General features: G+C 43.0%; 1 protein-coding gene and 1 long non-coding RNA gene across 11 annotated transcripts in view; one reads left to right on the top strand and one right to left on the bottom strand.

Annotated features, from left to right (window-relative positions):
• PDE8A (phosphodiesterase 8A) overlaps positions 1-7,113 on the bottom strand; it is a 141,503-nt gene that overhangs the window by 69,893 nt on the left and 64,497 nt on the right. The window lies entirely within an intron of this gene.
• Positions 1-7,113, top strand: part of LOC112533163 — a 23,226-nt gene extending 16,113 nt beyond the window's left edge. Inside the window, exon 3 of the long non-coding RNA XR_005862789.2 lies at positions 7,037-7,113. This is a non-coding gene — a long non-coding RNA (uncharacterized LOC112533163). The remainder of the gene's footprint in view (positions 1-7,036) is intronic.

Raw genomic sequence — 7,113 nt, 5'->3', positions numbered from 1 at the left:
AGCTGCTCTGCAGGCAGGGATGGGAGCACCGCTTGCCCACCTCCCTCCTGCCCTCTGCCTTGGCCAGGCTCGGGCTCCTGGAGGCCCCTCCAAGCAGCTGCCTGCTCATGTGGCCTCACAGGGCACTCCTGGTACACTCAGAGGGGACAAACCACCTTATATACAGGTCACCACACGTGTTTCAAACAGGTTCCAACTATGTCACACTCCTCTGGGTGCTGGTGAGGACCAGATACCTTTCATACCCTGCCAGACCAGGGGCTGGCTTTTCAGGTCCAGCACAGCCCTAGCAGAAGGCCTCAGCCAGCTCCAGGGATGGGGTCTGTCTGTGCTTTCCACAGGTGGCACTCTGCTCACGGGGCTGTGCGGGCACTGCGGCCCTCTCACGCATCACTGCTGGGCAGGAGATGGCTTCATGGCTCAGTCCAATCTAACACAATGATCCACGCCCTGCAGCTGCCATCCAACCTTTTAGTTATCCCAGTCACACAGTACCCTCAGTGAGCTCAAAGGCATACATTATAGAGAAGGAAAACTGTAAAGTGAAGCAGGTCAGACTTGGCCACACAGCCTTGGAGGCACGTGGCGGGGACATGAGGAGAGATACAGGGCTCAAACAGCTAATTGCAAATTGCTGCCATCACCGTATTATTCATGCAGCATAAATGCTGTCAAGTAACAAGCTTTATGGGAACAGACTGATTTCTCTAACAATGCCAGAAAGTGGCTTTGTGGCTAAGGGCTGTAAATTAAGTATTGTAAGGGTGGACAGAAATGTGTCAAGCACAGTCAGCTGCACCTAGCAGAGGAAGGGGGCTGTATTTAAGACTGTCAGGCTAATTCTGCAAATGTGGCTGAGAGCTGCTTGGGTCACCATGGAGGGACACACAGCTCAGTGGCCAGAGCATGCAGGAGCCCCGGTGAGCTCTTCCTCCAGAACAACCAAAGCCTAATGCTGCTCAGCCCAGTATTACAGTACAACTCAGCCAGCGAAGCAAACAGAATCTACACTCTTTAACCACAAGGAGCATTCTTCTGCAGTGATACTCTCCATTAAGGAAGCTTCTTCTCTTCCTTTTTGTCTCGGTGCTGCATACAAAGGGTAAAAGTACAAGCTGTGGGCATTAGGCATGTCTTGTTTCCTTCAACGGAAATAATTTAGAGGGTTTTTTTGCATTCATTTCTAACTGCACAAAAGGTTGACTAGCTCCATTTTGCTGTGCTTTGTAGTAAGCAGTACCATGACTTCAAAATGCCAATTTACAGCTTCTCCTTCAAAACATCTTTGAGAAAACGGGAGTCAAATACTCTGTTTGCTGGTATTTATGCTTATGCAAAATTAATCTATTCTTAACAGAGTTGTGTTGTAATGACAAAGAAATATAGACACCCCGAGTATGGAGTTTCATCAGAGTGAGAAATCACTCCCAAACCAACAGCAACTGGTCTGGTGTAATACTGCCCAGCTTCTGATGAGGGGCCTTCCCCAGACCTCCCAAGCCAGGCACCTCTTTCTCCTCTCTAACCAGCAGTACACAGCCCACCCACTCCTGCTGATCAAAAAGTCCCAGAAGCGTCTGCATCGAACACCAGCCAGCAAAAATAGGCTGTAACAAGCAAAAAAATGCAATATTAAGATTACTGAGTTGCAAAATGGTGAGAGACCGTCCCTCCAGAGGGGTAGCTAAGCAACAATTTCTTTGTTTTGTTTTGAAATCTATATGAGGACTAAAAATACCACCAAGACTAAAGCCAGCCCAGAACATCATCCCCACTCCAAAGCCAGCAGCTCCAGCACAGAAGAAGGCTGCAGTGCAGCCCAGCTGCAGCACCCTGCGGGCACCATGCTCCTGCATCAGGTACTGAGGGTCCATGCAAGTGTCCCTTCCCTTGCAGTGAGGGGATGCAGAGTGTGGCCAGTCTTCTTCTCTGTTTTAAACTTGTGATCTCAAAACTTCATCTGACAACCCCGTATCCCAGCTTTTACTGTGCGTTACACAATGCTGTTCCACCAACGGCCCTACTCCAAAAAAGGACAAAGAAGTCTGAAGGACTTCTCAGGGAACCATGCAACACCTCAGGCAGTGATGAGATACTTTTATTGAATGCAAAATGAAAATAATGTATTTTGAATAACCTGTTAGTATGTCAGAATGCCCAGAGTTCATTTGCTATCAGAAAATAAATGTCTCCCCTAGAAGTGATGTGAGCTTACATGTACTGATTGGCTTAACCAAAGGCAGATGGTTAAATAACCTGATGAGCACTACATTAAAACCAGAAATTCCAAATTCTTGTCAAAGGAAACGCTGTCTTTTGCAAAGCCGAACATAATCCTGTATCCATGAAAAGCCAAAATAAAGCAGTCCTCGGGAAAATTCTGATGGATGAACTCTAAAACTGACTCCAAGGTAGGATGAGAGGCTTACAACATCGTACAACAAAGAAACGTGCCACGGAACCATTTAAGACAGCGCTGAAAACCTGTAACATTTCAGATGACGGATCCTTCGCCAACAGCTGGCAAGTCCAAAACAAGGCACAGGCACCAAATCAGAGCAATACTCCTACAGCATTGGTACACCCGCTGCCACAGGGCAGTGAGCCCTGCTACAGAAGAGGATTCAGCAAAAGCTCACATAGAAGAAAGTGGCTTTGGCCTACTAAACTCTGAAATTCCTGGATCCTTAATGATACTGAGTGAGATGACAGAGCACAGCTGATTTCAAGGTAGATTCCTAATCGAATGATTAGTAGGCTGAAATTTTCTTACCGCACAAATCCAGGGTGTTTAAGCATAAAGAGATGCAACACAACTCCCCAAAGCACCCAAGCAAGGAACCTGCATAAAATGAGGATTGCTAAAAATCCCAGTTGGTCAGAACTGATCAGAATCCATCCCTTAATTTCTCAGAGACCAATGATAATTTCAGGCTTTTACTGAAATCCTTTGTATCACTGGATGGTATTGAACGTCCTGATATAATGTAAGGATACCTTAAAAATGAGTAAGCTTACTTCTCTCATTTCCTTTGCCTTTCACACAGACGTTAACTATTAGTATCACAGCAAGAGAAGAACCTGTCCCAACACTTATAAATAGTATTCTCTTTGTCACATTAGCGGAAAAATATTATCTACTCTGTTAACATTTATAAACACATGTCATCCAAATAGCAAAGCAAGGTTCCAACAAACTGACAGGAGAAACTCCCTGCTGTACCAGTGCAGCATGGAATGCCTGCTCTGAAGCAGCAAGGCAGGTTCAGAGGTGAAAGAGCTCCAAGGGCAGGGAGAGAAATGGCTCCTGGGAGGAAAAATGTGACCAGCCAACATCTGAATGGAATACCCAGGGAGCTAGTGCACCGTTCTACACTAAAAGCCCCTGGCACAGGTACATAGCCTGTAGTTTGGTTGATGCAGAATGAAAACTTCACCCTTTTATGTGGCCCAGTTCTGTTTTTTAATGAGTTCAGACTGTGCTCCCTCTGATTTCAAAGGGAGTTGGTTTTCTAAGTACTCCAGCCTGTCTTTAAGGAAGCAGAGTGATGTTTGAGCACCTGAAGAGGTCTTACCATACTGCTATTTTCCAGTGAAGACGAGCTTTCTACCTCCATGGGCACAAGCAGTATGTCAAAACACTGCTGTTGCTAACATTGGTCAGACTAAAAGTCATGGGTGAAGGCGCAGTTAAAATAAAATTACAGTTTCACTGTGATGACTCTTCCAACAGCAGGCATTGGGGCTATGCCCTTCTCATTCCAACAGATGGAGACAGAGACCTCTGGGTTTAAGTGTCATGTCTCAATCTCAAGATCTACAGATTTAGATATCACCATAGTTTATCCATGCACATACATAAAAGCCCCGGACTACCATGTAAATTCCTAGCAGAGGGACATCAGCAATAAGAGAATAAGGTTAGTTCACAGTGTTATGTATAGAAACAAAATGGATAAATAAACTAAATAATACATATCTATTTTCCCCATTCCTACGCCAGATTACATCCAGTCATGGTCAAAAAAAAGCAGCATCAGGACGAAAAGCAATATATTTGCTTAAATTGTATTTAACCAACTTAAGTAATAATAAAATTCTCTTGAGTTCTGGGAAGCACTCTGACCATTGGAGGAAAGAATCTCAGGTCAAACATCTTCTCTATTTAATGTACTTTGAAGTTTTGGATGCTCTTTGTGCTTCGGAAGTGCTGACCACACAAATGAAGCCAGCGAGGCCTCTGAGGTGCTCTGTACTTCAGAAGAGCATGTCATGTCTGCAGAATTTGCTGAGTTCCCAAAATTAACCTTGGGAAGTTAGACAGCAAACTATGGAAATGTTCCAGTAGGTCCTGTTGGCATCGACTTCTAATGGACTCCAAGGAGACTGTCTTTCTCAGCAATGCAGGACTCGGAAGAAACTGTTTTTGCTAGGTCAAGTAAGGTTACTGAACTCAAGATATCCTTCAAAACACATTTGTCTGATTTATTTCTTTCATTCAGTCCCCTCTTCTTTTTCTGGGAATACACAGTGAATGCAGTATCATTTGAACCACGACATCTCCTCATCCTGAAGTCATCTGTCTAGGCATTTTCTGAGGAGTTGCAGTTCACTGTTATTTCAGTGTGCTACTTTTTTATTCCCCAATGTGATCTTTATGCTTCCAGCTCGTGACATTCACTGAAGTAGCTGGCACTCTTTTCTCCCTCTGAACTCAAGTGTTTCACCTTCAGGAAACGTCCCAGCTCCTCTGGCCAGCAGGATAAGAAACCTGAGTTGGTTTCTGTACTTGATTTTACTGAAACAGCGCACAGCACTGCCAAGTTTCTAGGCTGACCATTTGAATGTCAAACCTAGAACAACGTACTTCTGACCTATGCAACAACCCATAAGGGAAGCAAACAATAGAGACAGTTCTCCTTTGATTTATATATAACTTTATCTTCTGAGCATTTGCTGGATTTCATTTGAAAAACTAAATAGTCAAAAGCTGTATTTTGGTTAGTTTTTTTTTTTTTTTTTAAAAAAAAAAAAAAGAAGATCCTACTTTAAAGCCATTTGTCTTGAAGATGAAAGCAAAACTTACAGGTGTTTGCCACACCAGTTTTACAAACAACTTGCAAAACAAAACAGAGTAAATTCAGTGTCTAAATTTGCTCCAAGGTCGGTACCCTTCTAACTGCTAAGACTGGCACTGGTTGTCCATCTCAACCATCCCTGCTTTCCTTTGCCCAAGCTCTACCTCCCAACTCTTCTCCGCTCCACCCTAAAGCAAACCACTAAAATCTCTGAATTTCTCCAGTGGTTTCCTGTTATTACTGCAAACACAAAAAAACTTCTTCCTTGGGTGAAACACTCTGTATGTTTTCCACACCATCTACACCTTTCCTCCCCTACCTCTGTCCCTATTTTTTTTTCTCAGTTTTGTATCTTTCCCCATACCCAGAACAGCTTCTCACTTCTCTCTTCAGCCAGCTTTTCCTCCCAGCCTCATCAGTAGGTCTGTTGGTCTGTTTTTCATGCTTTACTCATCAGCCAACAATATTCTAATCCTCCCCCAAACTGTTTCTTTATGGATTGCTCACCTCTCTACATTAACTTCTAAACTCTTCAACACAAGAATCTTTTTATTCATTTCTTAAGCAAAATTTCAACATACATAGTGAAGAAAAGGTTGGAACAAATAACACAGACTCCCCAGGAGTTTCTTGAAGATAAATGAATCGAACCCAAGAGCGAGTTCATATGACAGCAAACAAGAAGCTACAAAGGAAAAAAAACAGAAGCTACTCCATGGAGGCAATCACTAATGCAGTTACACAGTTACAAGAAGAAACTGTGTGTGGAAGTACTGTTATTATTGTCAACAAATCAAAGACGTGCATCTTGTGTATTTCTTACTTGGCATGACTGTGCTGTGGCTTTGTGCTGAGGTGGAAATGCCACAGCTCTGGCTGGGACCATGGGACAGCCACTTCCTGAACAAGTGATTGCTGCCACCCTTGAAGCTGACCATATCACCGAGAAAAGAAAATAGCCATATTAATGGTTTCAGTGTAAAACTCGGCCCTTACTTCCAATTTCTAATGCTGAAGTGCTGTTTTTCATTTGGCAAGTGTTAGCCAATTTAATGCTTATTTTATGGAATGACCATAGATAGCCAAAGAAATGGAAAACAGCCTGAACAAAATTTGTCACCATCATGAAGCAGTAGTCTGTCTGGAAGCTCATTTTGTCTTTCTCCAGCAACCTGCTAACCAAACTAGGATTCCACTAGCACATCTTGCTTGCTTCTGAAAGTACAGATGAAAAATGAAGCTTGCAGAGGTGAACACTGCATTTCACTAGGAACAGCTGCAGCTCATCTAAACCTGCACTTGTTCTACCACAATCAATGGAGTTCATCATGGATGAGGCTTTGCCTTCAAAGTCTATATGACCTTTTTTCTGCACTTTATTTCATAACAGAAAAAGTGTTGACTGGGCAAATTATTTGCATTACAGCTGTACCATCAAAAGCCAACATAAACTGACAAAGGGACAGATCAAACAGGAAAACATTCAAAGCCTAGACTAAAAGTGTACAAGGAACCCACTGCTAAACAGAACCAACACAGATTGTGCATTGCAAAGTCGTAAAAGGTGCAAGGTAATAAGCATGATGCGGCATGCTGAAGGACTAGCTGCAACTCATAAACAGATTGTCATGTGCTGACTTCAAAACCCCTCTAGAAGAATGAATCATAACAGGTTCTGTGCAATTATTCATGTACAGAGATTACAGCAATATTAAGCTTTCACAAACCCTTTGAAAATATCTGGAAAACAAGTCAGGCAATATTTGAGTAAGGCTATAAAGGAAGTGTGGGACCAGTAAGTAATATCAAGCTGTCACACAACCAGAGTAAAGCCTCTGAAAATATGCTCACAGATAACTTCCTGAGAAGACATCAAAACCAGCACTTTGTATTAAATAGACAGTGAATTGTACACATCAGAAAGCCAGATGTCAGAATTCTTTTTGTTTTTTTCCCAGCCATAAAATACAGTGCTGCTTCTGCAGAGGAGAAAACTGCATCTCCATATAGAAGCACGGTTAGAAATGTCCAGAGG

Source organism: Gallus gallus, chromosome 10 (genome assembly GCF_016699485.2).
Source record: "Gallus gallus isolate bGalGal1 chromosome 10, bGalGal1.mat.broiler.GRCg7b, whole genome shotgun sequence".
In the NCBI taxonomy this organism is placed as follows: Eukaryota; Metazoa; Chordata; class Aves; order Galliformes; family Phasianidae; genus Gallus; species Gallus gallus.
This window is presented reverse-complemented; position numbering and strand designations above follow the sequence as displayed.